Raw genomic sequence first — 20274 nt, 5'->3', positions numbered from 1 at the left:
AAACTAAGATTTTAATATGATCAAAACAAATCAAGACACTACTTGGTGATGCACAAATTATAAATATTTACTGAAACCCGTTTTACACACACTATCATTTGTGTGTAATATAGTTTTAGCAGTAAAACTATGTGTGTGCATATTAGGGTGACCAACCGTCCGTAAATTTCACGGACAGTCCGTAATTTCGGCTGTCTGTCCGTTGTCCGTGAAGGATACTTTAACGGACGCCATTTGTCCGTAATTTTAACCGGGCACCGGTCGCACCACCCTAAAGACGGCACAGCTTCCACCCACCTCCCTGCTTGACTCCGATGCTGTACCCAAGCTCAGATCCCAGCAGCATTGGAGAGGCACAGCGGGATGGCAACCCTCACACCTTCAGCCCTTGATGAGCTGTTAAGAGGTGTTTGAAGGTGACTGAGAGGGAGGGGCTGCAGCTTCAGGCGCAGGGGCATCTATTCAGATGCAAACAGCCCTGAATGCGTCATGTCTCTGCAATTTAGAGGGGCCTCACACATTCTCTTTCTGCCCAGGGCCCCAAACATCCTAGAACCGACCCTGATTACACCGAGGCAGCTCGTGGTTCTCTTCACAGAGCTTAATTATGGTCACTAAATTGTAAGCAAACCTCGGATCTTCAAACATGCAGTCTATAATGTAATAAAATAAAGAAATGGCACAATCACACCCACGCTGATTAACAAAGTATGGAGGACAATCAGTTAAATCAGTTCAGTTGGAGTATCTCCTTTAAGTACTGTACAGCACAGTGGGGGGTGGCAAAAATTACATTTTAGAAAGAGAGCCCGTCGTCTCGTTGTCTTGTCCAGGAGGGGGTGAGGAGCCCTACCCCACCCCGGAAGAGACCAAGATGATACTAGAATACTGCATGCCCACCCCTATGCCCACCCTGGTGGATCCTGTTCCCCCTCCTGTGATGGCGTGATGGCTCCTGCCACCCCCCCCCCCCCCCAGTGATGGCTCCTGTCCCCCCCCTCCGCATGTGATGGCTCCTGTCCCCTCCTGTGGTGGATCCTGTCTCCACCCTGGGTGGCTTCTGTCCCAGTCCTGGAATGGCTCCTGCAGCGAGGGTGAAGTTCTTGATGGGCTTCATCTCAAAAAGGCTCAGCTCAAAATAAATATGAAAAGGTGGGCGAGTGAGTAAGTGAAGGGACGGCTGGATGAATTAGTGAAAGGGTGAATGGATGAATGAAAGATTGAATAGGTGGATAATGAGAGAGGATGGATGGACTGATGAGTGAGTGGAAGGATGGATGAGAGAAAAGGTAAATAGCTGGATGTATGGGAGGAAGGGTAGCTGGATGTGTAAAAGGGTGGATGGATGAGTGAAAGGATGGATGGATTGATGAATTGATAAGTGCAAGGGTGAATGGATGGACGGATGAGTGAAAGGGTGGATGTAAGGATGGATGAGTGAGTGAAAGGGAGGGTAGATGGACAAAAGGATGAATAGATGAGTGAAGGAGTGAAAGGATAAATGGATGAGAGAAAGGATGGATGAGTGATAGGGTCAATGGATGGATTGATGAGTAGATGGATGGGTGGGTGGATGGATGGAAGGAAGGATGGCTAAGTGAAAGGGTCAATGGAGAGAGAAAGGGAGGATGAATGGATGACTGAAAGGGTGGATGGGTGGAAGGATGAGTGACTGGGTGGATGGATGGATGGGTAAGTGAATGAATGGCTGGATGGGCGAAAGGGTAAATGGCTGGATGGATGAGTGAATGGATGGATGGATGGGTAGAAGAGTGGATGGATGAGTGTACAGATGGATAGGGTGAAAGGGTGGATGGATGGATAATGGATAGATGAGTGAAAGGATGGATGAGTGAAATGATAGATGGAAGGATACATGATGGATAGGTTTGCAAATGGTTGAATGTGTTTGGATATGGCTGGGCTTACTTATATACTATTGCGCGACCTCCTCTGATGTGTCTGTAAAAAGTACCTATTGTCCTGAAGTTTTGTCCTGAATTTTGACCTCCTGAATTTTGACCCTTTGTCCTGAATTTTTACACTCACCGTCCTGAATTTGCACCAATGCCAGTTGGTCACCCTAGTGCATATAATATTTAGTGGCCATTTCAATGGGAAATGTGCTGTCTGTAAATGACAGTTTGCTTTAGTTACATTAATAAATCGCCCCCCTCATGTCAATTAAAGCTAGCTGGGTCGCAAAAGTTTGTTGTGCTGAAAATTGGGCTGTGGTTCTTAAAAGTCTGGGAAACAATGTTGTGGCTAGCATTAAGATTGACTCGGCTTGTTTGGAAACTGCGTGAATCTGAGAAGGACCTTACGTTCAATGGAAACACACTTGAAGAGTGAAAGGATTTGGTGACTTTACCTGAACAGCCCCGGTCATGCTCTTGCTGAAAGTCTGTCTACCACCTCTGGTCGAAGTGAACCATTCCTAACACTTCCAAGTTCGGGGTGCTTCAAATGAAACCCATTTCGCCTTCGAGCTTTTTAACATTCAGTTTAACATTACTACGTCAAAGCAGAGCGAGGTTAAGCGGTATCTTTGTTTACAAGTCTCGATTCGGTGGACGCACCTGAGAAGCGATTCTTCCGCCTGCCCACGGATGTGACGTGGCACAGGAGGTTAGGGGCCTTCGGTCCCGCCTTTAGAACGGGTGGCGATGTTACAGAAACGAATGAATGCCTCGTCTCTCGAGTAGGCTAGCCTTTCTTTCCCACGTTCCATGTGAGATTTCTCACAGAAGCATTGTCAGTAGCCAGAGAACTCCCCCCTCCCCCTTTCCCCCACCCTCCCACTTTCTGGGGATCTTCTTGGCCCTGCGCACTATCTTTCCTGGCAGCCATTATAATTTTGTCAAGTGATCCCATTTCCTTCAATGCACAGTGAACGTGTGTGTTTGCAGCCACTTCTGACAATCTCACGCAGCCCTCCCTGCCTGCTGCGCCCTTACGTAATTTGTCACACACTTACAAAGGAAGTACTAACATCTTCCATCGACCTTGACATTTACGGGCACTCGGCACACCAAGGGCGAAATGTCCACAAAAAAAGTGCAAGGAATTACAAATTTAGACAAAGAGTATATACATACTCAATAAATAAATTGGTAGAATATTTTAAGAATCTAGCATTCCGGATTCTATTTGAGGAAACCGGTTTAGCATTGACTACTTTTCTATGACTTTCCCGCTTTTGTCCAATGATCGCATTACAGCTGCTCGTTCAAATCTATGCACAAAATCACACAATATTAATCACTATATATAAACAAAAATACTTCCATGTAAGCGGAGGACAGGTCAGAATATAAGAAACCCGTGGTTTTGGTGTTCTTGTGTTTTTTCAAATGTAAACATTTAGGCCACAATATGGATACACTCTCCAATGTCAAATGTGCACGCTTTGAAGTTTGCCTGAGATAGCAGGATAAAGGCATTCTGAAGTCTTCACCACTCGTTTTCAAATCTGCTAGATGGATTTCAGTAACTCACAAAACCTATAATGGCCCACACAACTCAGTGCCCAGAAGCCAGACCGGAGTGCAAACACCTCATTCTAGCGTTCCTACTTGTGTAAAATATCTTTCAAATAAACAATCTGCACCAGTAGAGAAGGAAAATGTCCTTTGTTTGCCCGGATTAGCATTGTCAGTGGTTTTGTTCATGGCACAGAATGGTGATTACCACATCCAAACAAGGGCAGGGCAGACACAACCACAAGTCCGTAAGGCTTCAGACCGTGGAATGTGCTTGTTTGTTCAGTCTGGCTCGCTGGAAGAAGTTTGTTCTCAACGCACTTCCCAGAGTCATGTCCGGTGCCAGATACCGGGACACTTTTGGCATTCTGTTGTAACTTGAATTCCCGTGCAATATAAAGCCGACAAAAGCATATGTGTTGAAACCTGGGTTCTCGCAAAGTTGCAAGGATTAGGCTCAAATCTCAGTCAGTATTTAATGCCTCTCACATCTCCTCAGAATTCATCAAGCTATTACCGCATTGCTGGCCAGGGCCGGTGAGGCCTTTGTGGGCACTTGGCGATGCTGCGGTGGCTTGGGCCCACTTTTACATGCCTCCCTGCGGCTGCTGCCACTCTCACCAGCTCAGGTCCTTCCTGTAGCAGCTGCTCCTCCATAAGGCAAAGGGGACTGTCAGACATGCAGTATAATCGACAGTGCAGGGACCAATAAGGCTATGCATGTGGGGAGTTACAGCTGGTTTTGCAGGCTCTCCAGTATCCCCCCTGTGAGCCCTTGGTGTCTGTGGGGTTATGCATTCTGACTCGTCTTGTCTGTCTCCTTTCTTTCGGGAGTTTGTGAACAGGAGTGTTCTTTGATTGGGCCCTGGCGTTGTGCGCATAGTGGCTTGTTCAGTCATTTTCTGCAAATAGTGTTTGTTCCAGTGTGTTTTCCCAGATCCTCTGTCTCCTGGGGTGGTAGTACTTACTTCTTTTGTGTGCCGAGGGTGTTTCTGCTCTGGCTGGCCCCTGTGAGGGTTCTCTGGGTCCCCTCGGATTTCTTTGTGTGATTTGACATGCTCGTGGGGGTTCAGCCTTCGGTCCAGGCTTGAGCCGGTGGTTCGGGTTGTTGTAAATTAAGGCAGAATGTGATTAAGCATTTACTGAAAACATTAGTGTTTCCCTTTTATCGTGTTTTCCTCATATGTTGGCCGAAGTCCGGACTCCATTTTGTATTGACATGCTGCCACGTGTTCACCACGAGGAGAGTCCGACTTCTGTGTTAAGTTGCTCTTGTAATCTGCCTAGCAACAGTTATAAATAGCTCCCTCTTGTCCATCTGGCGCATGCCCAGACTTGACCACATCTGTTATAATTAGCTTTGCTTGACCATGTGTTTTCGCGGGCTCAAGGAGTGTGTTAGCTCCGCCCATGTATTGATTTAGAATCGAGAATGACCCTAAATGGTAATGTTCTTCGACTTCATGTACTATCCACCCACTCATGAGCCCCTCTGTTGTGTATAAAAGGGGACTGTGTACGCAAGTTCTGTGTGCTACTCCTTGCAATACTGAAGAGTGTTGTGTGGATTGTAGGACCACCCTTAAGGGTTAATAAACATTGTTTTTGTACTTTGCAGTTTCCGTGCCAACTTCCTTATAGATTTCGTTACAGAAGAGCGAACCCTTGTCTCTTGCGGGCCTAGCTGGGGCTTGTATTCATCAATTGGCGCCCGTCACGTGGGGCTCATCGGCGACTCGGATGCTCGAAGGACTGGTCGCGACGAAGGTGAGGAGTTTGGCCGGGGACGTGATCACTGCCAGCGGCGTCTTAGCCTTGGCATCCCGAGGTTTTTCTTCCTTCCCTTCCGAGCTGACCATCTGGGTGGCGCCGGTCATCGACTGAGACCTCTTCTGTCGGTCCTGCCGTGAGAGCCGTTTGGGCGATTGTGGAGCTTGGCAGTTGGAACCTGGACTCTTGATTGGTAAGAACCGTTGTACGGTACTTGCTCCGAGTTTTGAAGCCTGATCTGGCTATTTGAGTTTGATTGATGGTGACTAGTCATATTTTGAATTTGTCTTTGTGAACATATATGCGTTGCAACACATATAGGCAGGTAATGTGGAGAAATTTCTCCGGAGCTGTGTAAACTTGGAACGGCGCAACGATTAAGTGCCATTTTTCTTGATAATACTGCATATTTTGCATTATTCTTAAACATGCCTGCTTTTAGCGCACTCCGTAAGTGGTGCTGCTGTCTGGGTAACCGGTTGAACCTCGAGGAATCTGCTCCAGCTCCCCCAGAGGGGACTCCTAATAGGGATATGTACGTGAAACATGGTCTTTCTTCCATAATGTACAGCACATTGTGGAGGAAATATACCAAGAAGGATCCTGAGTTGCGATGGCCTTTGTATGGATCGTTTGATATGCGTAAGATTGAGTATGTGGAACAGTGTATGTGTAAGCGACGTGCTCGTCAGGATATGTTTGAGTGTGTGCGGTTATGGGTGAAGGAAGTGCGTGAGCGAGAGAAACGTGAGAAAGCATTGTTTGATAAAGAGCAACGAAAGAATGATCATGTGCGAGCACAAGAAGCAAAGCGTCGGGAGGACAAAGAGCAGACGGATAGACAAGAGAAAGAGCGTAGGCTACAAGTTTCGGGTCAATATGTTGTTCGCCAGCCACTTTATCCTGTCCTTAATAATCCTGATGACGATTTTTATTTACTAGATCGCTCTCCGCCCCCTTATGTTGGCGCATCGGCTCCGCGGCCGCAAGATTCTGACCCGGCTTCGGGTAAGGTAGACACACGGTCCATGTTGCCGGCCGAGCAAATGGCTGAGCTTCGGCAAATCTCCTTCCGTGCGCTGAAAGGCAAGGTATCCCAGGAGGAATTATTTCAAATTTGGGGGCCATGGCAGGAGAGAGATAAAGTGTATTTTCTGGGTCATTTCGCGGATGAAGTGATTAATGCTTTCCGAAAATATTCTCATGTTTTTGAGCCTGACGAAGTGTCTTCGGATGCCAGAGCAATACGTAACGGTGCTTTTTCTCCCTCTAAGGCTCCTGAGGCGGCTCGGCGGCTGTTCGCCTTGCGGGACGAGGTACTGGCCCTTCGAGAGAAAGCACGCCAACGAGCGGAAACGGAGAAGCAGTCGGATTCGGTTGCAGCAGAGGGCCACCCATCCGCCTCCCAGTCAGATAAGGATGACATAGTGCATGCTAAACCAATGCGAGAGGCGGCGCCTTTGTATGTTCCTCCTAAGGGAGCGGGGACTAGCTCCGATATCAACTCCGTCGATGCTAAGGGATATTTCGTGTATAATTGGGTTTATACTCCATGGCATAGAGCCGATGTTATGGCGTTAAAGAATGCATTGCCTGACCCCCGCAAGAATCCAGCGGCCTTCTATGAAGAAGTCGAGGGGGCCTTGAATTCTTGCATTATGACCTTGGCGGATATAGATCTGTTCTTTGGCCTTATTCTACCACCGGACACGTGGCGATCTGTCCGAAAGGTGGATGATATAGTTGCTTTTAAGGCCCGGTGGTCTGACCTTGAGGATGAGGATAGGGAGCGGAAGCCCGCACAGAAACCTCCCCGGAATATTCTAGATCTCCCTGCTGCTATTGTGGCTAAATTAAAAACAATAATCCCCCCCAAGAAGATTGACTGGAATATGTTGGCGGCATGTAAGCAGAAAGTTGATGAGTCAGTGGCAGATTTCTTCACGCGCTTTGAAGAAACGTTCCATGATTTTAGTGGCCAGTCGCTTACCGACGACACAGGCCGCCACCTTTTCGCGGACAAATATGTGGCTAATCTGCTGCCGGCAGTTGCGGCCCGGTTAAAAGCGAGTGAGAGTTCTTGGTCCTCCGCGACACCGACGGCCCTTCTGACCATCGCCCAGTATTATGAGCGTCAGGAGCACGAGGCGAAGGGCCAGGAGGAGAAGAAGTCGAAAGATCTCAAAACGAAAGTTATGTTAGCACAAGTATATGGCCCGCCCCGCCGGGGTAATAACAATAGGGGAAGGAGCGGATCTTATGGTCCCCCTTCGGGCCGACCTGATTTGAATAAGAACCAATGTGCGTACTGTAAGCAGTTGGGCCATTGGGCCAGGGAGTGCCCAGCGTTGCGCGCTTCGCGGCAGGGGCACACTCCGGGTGGCCAGAGAGGTAGGGGGGGCTTCTCGAACTTTAGAGGGAATTCCAACGATAATGCCCGTTTCGATACTGCAGGACAGCACCGAGATAGCTCGAATGTTTTTGATCGCCAGCATCAGTACCATGTATCGGACATCGATCATTCGGGATATCACGATTCTCAGCATGCATAGGAATGCGTAGGATGGGGGTCCGAATCAGTTGAGGTGCCGGTCGATCAGACGGGTCCTTATGTATCGGCTGAGGTTTTAGGTTCTACTGATCAGTTCCTAGTGGATACAGGAGCGACACGTAGTGCATTGTCTAGGTACTTGGTTCCGGGGGCTCCCCCATCCGGCTCAATAGTTACATCGGTAGGGTTTGACGGTACACTTTCCCGAAGCCCTCTTTCACAGCCCCTTGCATTTAAAGTTGATTGTTTTTCTGCGCCTTGTCCGTTTCTGCTTGCTCCGTACACACCGGATAACATTATGGGCCTTGATATGTTAAAGCATTTTAGGGCTACAATTCGCTGTTCCCCTGAGGGTGTGAGGGTGATTTTAAATGACAACTACCCCCGATCTGGGCGGATGTGTACGGTCTCAGAGGATGCGTTGTTGGCTACCCTCCCCCAAACTTTATGGGCAACATCGGACACGGATGTGGGACAGATGGTGATTCCTCCAGTCCACATTAGTGTCCAGGAGGGGGCGGTGCTACCGCGCCTCCCCCAGTATCGTATTTCCCAGGAGGGCGAGGAAGCTCTCATACAGATTGTGCAAGATTTGATCGCAGTGGGAGTAGTGGAAGAAGTCCCCTATAATATCTGTAACAGCCCGATTCTCCCTATTCTGAAAAAGGACACGGATGCAAAGGTTTATCGGTTCATAATTGATTTGAGGGAGGTGAACAAGATCGTGATACCTCAGTACCCGGTGGTTTCCGATATCACGACGTTGCTCACCCTGGTCCCGCCTACGGCGACCGTGTTCTCAGTGATTGATTTGAAAAATGCCTTCTTTTCTATTCCCATTCACCCTGATAGCCGATTCCTTTTTGGGTTCACATTACACAATAGATCTTATCGCTTTTGTAGAATTCCCCAGGGCTACACAGAAAGCCCTAGTATTTACAGTCAGGCTTTGAAACGACAGTTGGATTCCTTTGCTTTACTCGAGGGGGTCGCCCTCATTCAATATGTCGATGACATCCTGTTGGCGGCTGACACCCTGGAGTTGTGCGAGAAAAGCACGATAGCCTTACTTTCCTTTTTAGCATCCCACAATCACAAGGTCTCTAGGAAGAAATTGCAATTCTGTAGACCAAAGGTGACTTATTTGGGTCACCTTTTGTCTAAGGAGGGGCGTGCACTCACACCAGATCGTATCCAAGTAATTTTGGACACACCAAGGCCATCCACGCAGAAGGATGTGCGTGCATTTTTGGGTCTTGTTTCTTTTTGTAGACAGTGGATATTGGGGTTTTCACACATAGCTAAGCCATTACTAGCGCTCTTGACAAAAGACACGCCCATCCCGATCCCCTGGTCAGATGGGTGTGACGCTGCTTTTCAGCAATTAAGACAGGCCCTTTGTTCAGCACCAGTGTTAGGGACCCCTGATTATGCAAAACCCTTTTCGTTGTATGTGCATGAGAAAGATGGATGTGCATTATCAGTTTTAGTGCAGATGCACGGCGACAAGCAGCGCCCGTGTGCATACTTTTCGGCTGTGCTTGATCCTGTCGCCCGAGCATTACCAGGGTGTTTTCGCTCGGTTGCGGCGACAGCTGTGTCAATACGGCAGAGTGAAGGAATTGTATTGTCCCATAAACTGTTGGTGTTAGTTCCCCACGCTGTTGATGCCCTGCTTAACCAAACAAAGACGCAGCATTTGACTAGTGCCCGTTTAACGGGATATGAGTTGACGCTTTTGGCTCCTCATATTACGTTGAAAAGGTGCGTGACATTAAACCCGGCCACATTGTTGCCATACCCCGAGACCCAGCCTGAGGCACAGAAAGCGCATGATTGTATTCTTGTGACTGAGGAACAGACAAAGGGTCGTATTGATCTCCAGGATACACCCTTTTCAGATGTAGATGGAGAGTTGTGGGTGGATGGATCATGCCTGAAGCTACCAGATGGTACGACTTCAGCAGCATATGCAATTACCACGTTACAGACGATAGTGGAGACAGCACGCATACCACAGAAATCAGCTCAAGCAGCGGAACTGATAGCGTTAACACGAGCGTGTGAGCTCAGTACAGGATTGTGTGTGAATGTTTACACAGACAGCCGCTATGCCTTCGGAGTAGCGCACGATTTCGGCCTACTCTGGAAGGAGAGAGGGTTTCTAACGTCACATGGGGTACAGATAATGCATGGGGAGTTAGTTCATAACCTTTTAACTGCATTGACATACCCAAAGAAAATTGCCATTGTTAAGTGTAGCGCCCATAGGAAAGTGGTTGATAAGGTTGGAGAAGGGAATGCGTTAGCAGATCGAGTAGCACGGGAGACTGCGATGCAGCCCGGCACTACTGCCATGTATGTAGTGAAGTCACAGGTGGAGAGATGGCATGATGCGAAGGAGCAAGTGCGAGAAATACAAAAGACCGCTTCTGACAAAGAGCGGGAACAATGGGTTAGCGAAGGAGAACTGGATGACGAGGGTTGCTGGAGAAATAAGCAGATGGATAGATGGAAATTACCCACGGCTTTTGTACAACCTATGGTCCAGATGGCACATGGGCTAGCACATGTTGGAGCTTCCGCAATTGTGAAATTGCTTACCCAAGTCTGGGAGCATCCAGAGATTGCTAGCACAGCAAAGAGGGTGGTGCAGACCTGTATGATTTGTCTGAAGTACAACCCAGGGAAAGGCACTCGAACTCCAGCAGGAGGATTTGCGACACCCACTGCACCCTTTGAGGTTCTGCAGATGGATTACATCCAGCTTGAGCGCTGTAACAATTTGAAGTATGTTCTAGTAGTGGTTTGCGCCTTCAGTAAGTGGGTTGAGGCGTACCCTGCGAAAGACAATACTGCAATGACTACAGCGAAGCTATTGCTGAAAGAGTTTTTCCCCCGATACGGCGTCTGTAGACTTCTGTGGAGTGATAATGGCCCTCACTTTGTAGCGGATGTTATAAAGTATGTCTTGAAGGGCCTAGGCATCACTCAGAAGTTCCATGCCGTGTTCCACCCTCAGTCTGCAGGACTAGTCGAGAAGTATAATGGTACACTGAAGCTTAAGATCGCCAAAATTCAAGCTTCAACATCTTTGACTTGGCCAGACGCCTTGCCACTGGCGTTATTGTCAATTAGGTCGGTGCCACACTCTCGAACCGGCCTTACGCCCTATGAGATTGTATTTGGACGACCAATGAACATTTGGGGTCCACCAAGGCCTAAGGCTGTGTATGATGTACCTTGTGTGATGATGGGTGATTATCTGGCACAGTTAACGGATAACTTGGTTTCTATTCATCAACAGGTCCGAGAGGCGCTCCCTGATCGGTCTACTGGCGAAGGACATGGTCTCCGGCCCGGAGACCATGTGATGATAAAGGTCTTCGATAGATCGAACAGTTTGGAGCCGAGATGGATCGGACCTGAGCAAGTCCTTCTGGCAACGAGGACGGCAGTGCGAGTCTCGAACAGGAAGAATTGGATCCATTCCTTGCACTGTCGAAAGGTACCGCCCGGATTGGTGGAGTCTGCCGTGCTGACCGATCAACGAGAAGTCCTAGCAGCAGAGACAGGCCGTGTTGCGAGGCCAAACGACACTGAGGAGCTCTTTTCGGACCACACGACTTCTGGAGGAAGGCGATATCATCTGCGACCAAGGAAGTGAGATCTTCAGTACTGGGACATACTGTCAGAACGGCCCTTGGGTTAGTGAAACGGAGAGCCGCTGAGGCAAGGGGGGGGGATCAGCCCTGCATTAGTATAGCGACACCCGTCTTGGCCCGTTGGTGAAGAAATCAACCGCTGCCCAAGGGGAAGAGTTCTGACAGACTTTTAGTTTCAGGAAGATATTAGGGTATTGTTTCCTTTGACATGGAGAAGAAGAAGATTTTTTGTGCGTTGGGGTTCATGCTAACAGTAGCTATCGTTGGTATAACCACATGGTTTGTGGAGGAGGCAACTCCAGCCCGAGAGACACTTGTGTTGACGACTCCAGTGCCTGCGGAGCACTACTTTTACACATTGCCATATCAAGAGTTGAAGTATCGACAATCCTATTTGAATAACACTTTCATTCAGATGCTGCATCACACCCACGTTGCTACAAATGCTACGAACTGTTGGATATGTGGGATGATGCCAGCCCATCAGAAGAAAGGAGGTACGCCATTCATACCACTTCCTTTCTCTCACAATGGCTCTTGTAGAGCATGGTACACTTTGTTGTTTGCCACTCGGAAACCGACAGTGGGACGACTGCTTTTTAGACTTAATAAAGAATGTCATCAGGACAGAAATGGATATCCACAAGCAAATGGAACGATTTGGGAATGGGAAGAGTACCGACCAGACAATGAATCCATTCCCTATATCTTTACGAACACTAGAGACACTATGGGGAAGGACAAGTTTGTGATCCAAGTGGCACAAGCCCAAGCGGACCTGTGTGTCCAGAGTGTGGGTTTTATCCCTGTTGGTGTCAGTGATTGTTTAACTGTTCTGAATATCGACGGACTGAATAACAGCACCTTCCTAGCATCCCATAATACCTATTTTGTATGTGGAAATAAAGGTTATTACCGTTTGCCGGCTGGGTGGTCCGGGGTATGCTATGTATCATTCTTATTACCTCCTGTATTCCTAGCTCCCGCATCTTATCATAAGGATCTGAAATTATTGAATAATGTGACTGTAAATAGGTATAAACGTACTTTATCAATTGACGATGTAGATCAGACTGATACCAGTCTGCAACAGTATATTGATTTTAACTTAGGACTGTTTTTCTTTGTTGGAGCTGCCCTGAACAGTAGGAAGATCCGAAGATTAACAAGAGTGGTAGAAGCTGTGACAAATCAGACTGCTGCTGCTCTTGGGAATCTTACGGAAGAATTACAGATTACCAGAATTGTTGCATTGCAGAATCGTATGGTATTGGATGTAATGCTAGCTGATCGAGGAGGAGCCTGTAAAATTATTGGAAGTAGCTGCTGTGTGTTCATTCCTGATCATACGCCATCCGTTTATAACGCCATTAATAAGCTGCATAAAATAGCAGCTGAAATCCACACGGAAAACGGCACTTGGTCCTTTTCTGGATGGTTTTGGGCATTGGTTACTGCCTGGGGATGGAAGGTCTTAACTGGTCTCTGCATTATTATAGCAATTCTGTCCTTTCTCTGTATGTGTATTCAATGTGGACCATTATGTTGTTCTGTATGCATTTCATTCTGCATTCCAGATAAGAAAGCTATTGCCGAAGTTGCCCGCCAGAAGGGTCTAGCTAAAGAGGTTAAAGGAATGATGATAATTGACATATACGATGATTATTCTTGGAAGCCAGATGTCTTCAGTAAATGCTGAAAGGGTCGTCTGTTGTAAATTAAGGCAGAATGTGATTAAGCATTTACTGAAAACATTAGTGTTTCCCTTTTATCGTGTTTTCCTCATATGTTGGCCGAAGTCCGGACTCCATTTTGTATTGACATGCTGCCACGTGTTCACCACGAGGAGAGTCCGACTTCTGTGTTAAGTTGCTCTTGTAATCTGCCTAGCAACAGTTATAAATAGCTCCCTCTTGTCCATCTGGCGCATGCCCAGACTTGACCACATCTGTTATAATTAGCTTTGCTTGACCATGTGTTTTCGCGGGCTCAAGGAGTGTGTTAGCTCCGCCCATGTATTGATTTAGAATCGAGAATGACCCTAAATGGTAATGTTCTTCGACTTCATGTACTATCCACCCACTCATGAGCCCCTCTGTTGTGTATAAAAGGGGACTGTGTACGCAAGTTCTGTGTGCTACTCCTTGCAATACTGAAGAGTGTTGTGTGGATTGTAGGACCACCCTTAAGGGTTAATAAACATTGTTTTTGTACTTTGCAGTTTCCGTGCCAACTTCCTTATAGATTTCGTTACAGAAGAGCGAACCCTTGTCTCTTGCGGGCCTAGCTGGGGCTTGTATTCATCAGGGTTGGAATTCTGCTGGTGTGTAAGCTGTTTTGTCAGCCTTCTCCTCTGGGGATACAGGGAAGGCCTCCTTAGGGCTTGTCTGCTTTCCTGGTTGAGGGGCAGGGAGCTTGTGTTTGCATTTTACTTGCAGTTGTCCTGGATTTCTTTTTTACATGTGTACATCATCAAGGTAAGAAGATGTAGGGGTATTGCTTTGATTACCTGCCGGTAATAGTATTACTCGGAGTCCTTCTCTCGCCGTGATGACTCTGGCCCTCCCCCCATTCCACCCTTTTCCGGTCAGTCCAACTGTGTGGTATTTGGGCTTGGTACGGTTCAGGAAGTTAAAGGGGGGAGGGGGGCTTGTATGTTGGAAAAAGTTGTGATTGGAGGCACAGGGGCCTCACTATGCAAGTCATAAGCGCGAGAGTAGGGCTTAGATTAATGCTGTTTCCGGTAAGTAATCAAAGCATTCACTGTGAGGGATGGCATTCGGCCCTGTCACGCACATCCACACACATTAGTTCGATTTGGAGCCTTTGCAGCAGTCCACGAAATCACGCACAGAAGACCCTTCACAGCGTCTCTAGCTCTCCACTGCTTTATCTGCCAGACAAGAATGAGCCGTTGTTTATTTACAAACAAACCCAACATTTGATCATACTCTCCGTTCAAACCCTTTTTAATTACACAACCCAATACATCTTCTACAGACTCAGGACATAGTCTCTCTTCGAGCTCCGTGACCTCTCTGGGACCTCTGCTCCCTCAAACACAGGCGCGTAAATTGTTGAATCCTCTTATCGGGGGATGCGGGCCTGTGGCGGCGGCGGGGCGAGCTGTGACAGGCAGGACTGTTCCCAGCATGCCTTGCGGCCTCAAATGCTGTCAGCGGCAGCAGGGAACTGTCAGGTCACTGCTGCTATCTGTGGGTCTTCACTTGACTGGTCTCTCTGCAGTGATGGCGCACTCTATTTCCCAACCCCACTGTGGGGTGAAGAGAAATACTTCATCGATGAAGTTTTACATAATGTTATACTCCGTTCTTCCTTTGCTTGATATTCTTTCTTGTTTCTCTTTTTGATCACGTCGCTGTCACAAATGACGCAACTAAAGGGCTCTGTGCCTGGTGAAAGCTTCGCAGGGAAAATTGATGCTAATCGCAGGCATAAGATAATTAACACATCAATCAGTCTTATTATCTCATTTAAACCTTGCAGCTGTTTCTCTGAAAGTTAGAGTCGGCTGAATTGATACGTTTTTGCTGAAAGTGAAAGGTATGGCCAATGTCATTAATATTTGTTTTTTGTGTAGGGGGTTGGTCCTTATGCATTTTTGCAGCATTAAATGCCGTATTCGAGGGTATTCATTGTTGTTAATTAATCACCTTGCAATTAATGGAAGTACTAAAAACGAGGGCAAATAACGAGAGGGCAGGACAATTATCAACTATTAATGCCCGGCAGCACCAGGGCAATAAGGCTACTGGCACCTGTTCCCCTTTCCTCATGCCCCGCAAGCAGATGCTCACTTTCACTGACCCCTTCCACATCAGTTCAAGTTTATCACTTACAACTCACAAACACCAGCGGTCGCCCACATGCCAAGCTGAATCTGTATGTACATTCTGTAGAGAGCGTTAACGTTAGTTGTTACAGTTTTAACTAAACAAACATTCCCAATTCAAAATAGGCAACTGTTGTTTTACATCGAGAGGTCCCCAGTGAGGCTCTAGTCCAGGAGTGTCAATCACAGCTTGAATTGTCAGCAGTGGTCTGCCCCGGTCATGATTTTCAGCTGCATGGACCTGTATATTCCCCCATGTAATCCATTTTGATCGATGCAAATAACAAATAGACCTCTTTTAGGGCCTGGGTGTGGTGCGACGGCTTGACGACTAAGGGGGGACACACATGAGGAAAAGGCATACAGTATACAAAAGGTTATTACCTCCACGTAAGTCTTCCTCGCCACATGACTAACGAAGTGAGCTTCAGCCCCAGACCAAAACCCTCCAAAGCAAAAAGTTAGCCTCCCATGCCTCCCATCCCTTCCCAATATGGCCAACCCATTTCACTCTTGACCTCTATAAGAGACGGGTTGGCCCAAGACTTCAGCCTGTTTTTTTGATTCTGTGCACGATTACTCTCCAGATGCGTCATTAGGTAAGTGGTTCCTGCTGTAGCAGGTTAGTGGGCTGTGATTGGCGGTCCTGCTGTAGCGGACCCTAGGATCTGGGACCTCACCCCCCCCTTCCTTCCCCCGGTTACTTACGGGGCCAGATAGGCTCTGCCTTAGCGGGCCACGGGTCAACGGGGGGTGGCCGGGGTTGCCCAGGGTTTGGTGTACGCCCACTTTTTTGTTTCCCCGGCCGTGTCGGCTTGGTCTCTGCGCTGGGTCTGGCGGCGGCTTCTCCCAGAGTCTCCAGTTTTTTGCACTGGGGGAAGGCGTCCCGGTGACAGCCGGGACTTGGTCTGGCATGGTGGGGGCCAGCAATCTGTGCATCGTGACCGCGACCCCACTCATTTGCTTGGCACACTGGGGCCTCGCATTGTTCCATGCCGACCGCCATCCGCTTCGAGGGATGAGCGGCAGAGGGCTGCGGTGCTTCGCGTCTGTTCCTGGTGTGGAACTGTTGCTCCCGGACGCTTACCGGCTTGGACGGTGTCAGTCCTCAGTCACGGCTAGTGCCTGCCACGGAGTGCACTCGTCTGGCCTCTTCGGAGGGAATCCTCGCAGTTCTGGAGGACATAGGTCGATTGGCCTCAGGGTATCTGACCCGTCCTCCGCTGTGGTTTTCGCCCGGTTCAGGCTAATTATTCAGACGCCGGCTCGGTGGGGGCATTCAGTATTTGCTGTTCCCCATGTTGTGCTGTTTTTGTTCCTGTGTTCCGCTTTTGAGACCATGGAGCAGGGAAACGTCCCGGTGGGGGCTTGTTCAGGCTCCCAGGCTCCTGCTGAGGCTCTGTCCTTCCGGTCCATCCAGGACATGATCCAAGCTGCGGTGTCAGCTGCCTTGGCTCAGCGCAATGGGGGGCAGGGTCCTTCTTCCCCAAAATATCCTCACATGGACCCCCCCTCCAGTGTCTGGTGCGGAGGGGGAGATGAGGACCTCCAAGGGCGCTATGACCAGGGTTAAGAACTGCGTGATGTGCTCCAGCACATCAAGGAGAGCTTGGCTTTTCCGGCTCCAGCGACGAAGGAGCTCTCAGAGGACTTCTTCTTGCAGTACCAGCGCAAGGAGCTCGAGTCGCTTCCTCTGTATTCCTCCATTAAGAAGGTGATCGAGGGTGAATGGCTGGAGGTGGATAAACAAGCCTTTCCAAGGTACCTGGCCAAACGTTACACCATACAGGACTTTGCCAAGGATTTCCCGCCTTCAGTGAAGGTGGACTCTCTACAATGAGCCCTGCTTGCATACTTCATAAAGCACACTAATCAATGGACATGAATTACTACTTTGTTAATAAACTCATTTCAATCACACACAGTATCAGAGCCACAAAAATCTACACTAGCACAACATATTTCCTCTCTTCATTCCCTCAGAGCATGCCATGCATTCCAGCCTCTACCCATGGAATCCTAGTCCAAATTACTCACTTCCTACAATAAATCACACGCAGCATCCTTCACTCTTTCATCATAAAAAGCCTACAGATTTGCCAGATCGTCTCCTTTTCTCGGGGAACTATACCTTGATCTTGACGAGATCTCAAGGTAATCCCTCATCATCCACTACCATTTCTTAGTACAAATATCCGGGCAAGCTGTAAGCATTCAACTTTAATATTGTCATACCTGCACCGTTGTGCACGCCGCCACCGCCACGAGTCAAGGGGCATATATACTCACGTGCAGAGCCGCTCCCTGGTTGCCGGTCCATCGCCAAGAGTCAACGGGCGACACGGAAGGAGAATCCTGTACCGCCGCTCCGGGACTACAATTCCCGGCGGTCCCTGGGGCAGCGCGGAGCTTGGACGCCACACTTGCGCCAGGAGGCGCGTATACTTCACGTCGCGCCCCGCTTCGCGGGACGCGCGCGGGCGCCGCCGGGCTGAGCCCGGGCAGAGGGCGGGCCGTCTGTGGCCGTCCGGGGCCGGAGGAGGCCGGGTCGGGACACCCCTCTTGGTCCATCATCTGCACGTAACTGGAGTGTCAGGTGACATTGTTTAACATTGCCGCACAAGCCACCGCATTATACGTGCTTTAGTGGAGTGAAGGGGCACTTTACTGGTCCGTCATGAGTAAACGTAAGGGCGCGGTAGGGACATTGGACGCCTTTATGATTAGGGCTGAGAGTTTACTGACACATGAGATTGAGCTAACTGAGCGACGTCTATCTTTAGACTTAATGGCGGCTCAGCGACGCTCATCTCTTGAAGCCGTGACACAGGGCGATACTGTTTGTCACCGCCTCTCCCAGTCACCCACCCTGCCCCCGATGCCCGCGACACCCGCCCAGCAATTGTCCCCGTCACACGTCTTAGTTACATCCTCAGACATTAGTCCTAGCGGCCAACAAACTCGCACCAGATCGCACGCCCCTAAATTAATTGGTGCAACTAAATCCAGTGGCCCACCGGCCAAACGGAAAAGGGGGGCCAATAATAATAAATCTAACACTCTTGGCCGCCCCGCTAAAGGTAATAAAATGGTACTGCAGACAATTATTGTTCCTAATTTTGTGTCGGTGGGTACCCAAACTGATGAACCCACTTCCACCTCTCATAGTAAGGATAACATTGTGTTAGCTCTGGAGTCGGGTTTAAAAGCCATAGTTAGCCACTCTAAGGCCCTCTTTGACACAAATTTTGCCCCTCTAAATGAGAGACTCTTACGTATGGAACAATTGTTAACTCGGGAGTCAGCTCCTGTTGCATCGGCTGTCGATTGTACCTCCCTACCTATTACGACGTGCTTGTCGGGGGCCGCTGATAAATTAGATAACGGACCAGCCAATTTCAACAGTAGTACTCAGTGCTTATCCAATGGTCTGACACAACCTCTACCTGTGATGATCCCTCCTCTTCCATCGGACATTGATGTTAGACCACGGCCCATTGCACCAGCTCCACTGAAGACTTTGCCCAGCACCGTGACTCTAAACCTCCCCCCCGCATCATATCCTTATGTTATAATTCTAGCCGGAGTCCCCTGTTTGCCCGAGAATAAGAAGGAATCTTGGGTGGACCTACGTAATAAATGTGTGGACTGGTTAAGGAAACACAAGGGTTTTGAACCGGCCAGATTGCATGAAATTTTAATGGTGCGGAGAGTGGGATGGGTGGGCACATCGGCAAAAAACATTAGCGGGGATTGCATTGTCATAAATTTTTGCAGACCCCATACTGTTCAGTTTCTAATGCGCACCTGTGAGTTATTGCCAGGGCTTACGACGAACATATGTATGTTTTCCCTTGGCCATTTCTACAAACCCATTCTCAATAATCGTGTGCCCACACCCACGGCCCTTCCTCTGGCCAATCGTTTCTTGGGTTTGTCTGACTTGGATGTTCCTGATTGACATCCAAGTTCGAGTAACGGACTCTTTGCCCCACCGTTGATAGAGGACCTTATTCTGCCATTAGCACCTGTACCCATGACTTTCGATAATTTTGCTAACTCCTCAGAGTGCATAGCATCAAGGACAGGCAACTTAAATGTCATAAGTTGGAATATAGCAGGTCTCCAACAAAGGCTCCTTGACCCCGGGTGGGTCAGCTTCATTCAGAGCCAAGATATAATTATGCTACAGGAGACGTGGGCAACGGTTAATTTACATGTTAATGGGTTTCAGTGCCACAATATCCTTGCTGCAAAATCCAGAATGGGCCGCCCTTCTGGAGGCTTATCCATCTGGATTAACATCTCTGCTGGAGGTTCCTCCAGGGTCATTCCGACAAATAACCAGAACTTCCAGGCTATATTATTCAGACAGAAAACTAGTCTCTTTTTGGTAAATTTTTATAATAATGATTTTAGTTCACAACCTAATACACATTTTAGGAATCTTTTTAACTTTATCACCACTCTGGAGGCTAGGGCCGATTTTAACGATACCTCTGGCCTTGTATTGGGAGGCGATTTTAATGCTAAATTAAATGGAGATTGCCCAATTTTCAAAGATCACAACGTGGGTTTGGGGTGCCAAAGGGGCGCGGAATTAATTATTCTTTTGAGCACACATAATTTGGAGAATGTTATGGACCGCTTTCCCACTGTCCCCCTAGTGCCAACATTCAGAGGTAGAGATTGTTCTTCGATAATTGATTACATTTTTATATCCCCTGGCCTGACAGACCGTATTAGAGAGGCCAAGGTAATTCCAATGTCCCAAGGGGACCATAATCCTATCAAGATCAGTTTAAAGATTATTCATCGACCGGTCTACAATAAGGAATGCGGCGCTAGGAACCTTTCCTTAAGTTCAAACAATCTCAGATTAAAATGGAGGGGTATTAATGTGATGATGACTGTACAGACCTTGGTCAGAGACAATCTTCCTCTTTTCCTCTC

At 48.3% G+C, this 20274-nt stretch overlaps 1 protein-coding gene across 9 annotated transcripts in view; it reads right to left on the bottom strand.

Moving 5' to 3' along the window:
* Positions 1-20274, bottom strand: part of RIPOR2 (RHO family interacting cell polarization regulator 2) — a 497105-nt gene that overhangs the window by 264672 nt on the left and 212159 nt on the right. The window contains exon 1 of one of the 9 annotated variants that reach the window (XM_085605986.1): positions 2372-2551. The exons of the other annotated variants lie outside the window; for them this stretch is intronic. The gene's annotated coding sequence lies outside the window, so the exon portion shown is untranslated. Of the gene's footprint in view, positions 1-2371; positions 2552-20274 lie in introns of those variants that run through there. 9 annotated transcript variants of the gene reach the window in all.

This window comes from Triturus cristatus, chromosome 5_1, assembly GCF_964204655.1.
Source record: "Triturus cristatus chromosome 5_1, aTriCri1.1, whole genome shotgun sequence".
NCBI classification, from domain to species: domain Eukaryota; kingdom Metazoa; phylum Chordata; class Amphibia; order Caudata; family Salamandridae; genus Triturus; species Triturus cristatus.
Note: the sequence above shows the minus strand (reverse complement) of the source record. Positions and strands in the feature narration are given on the sequence as shown.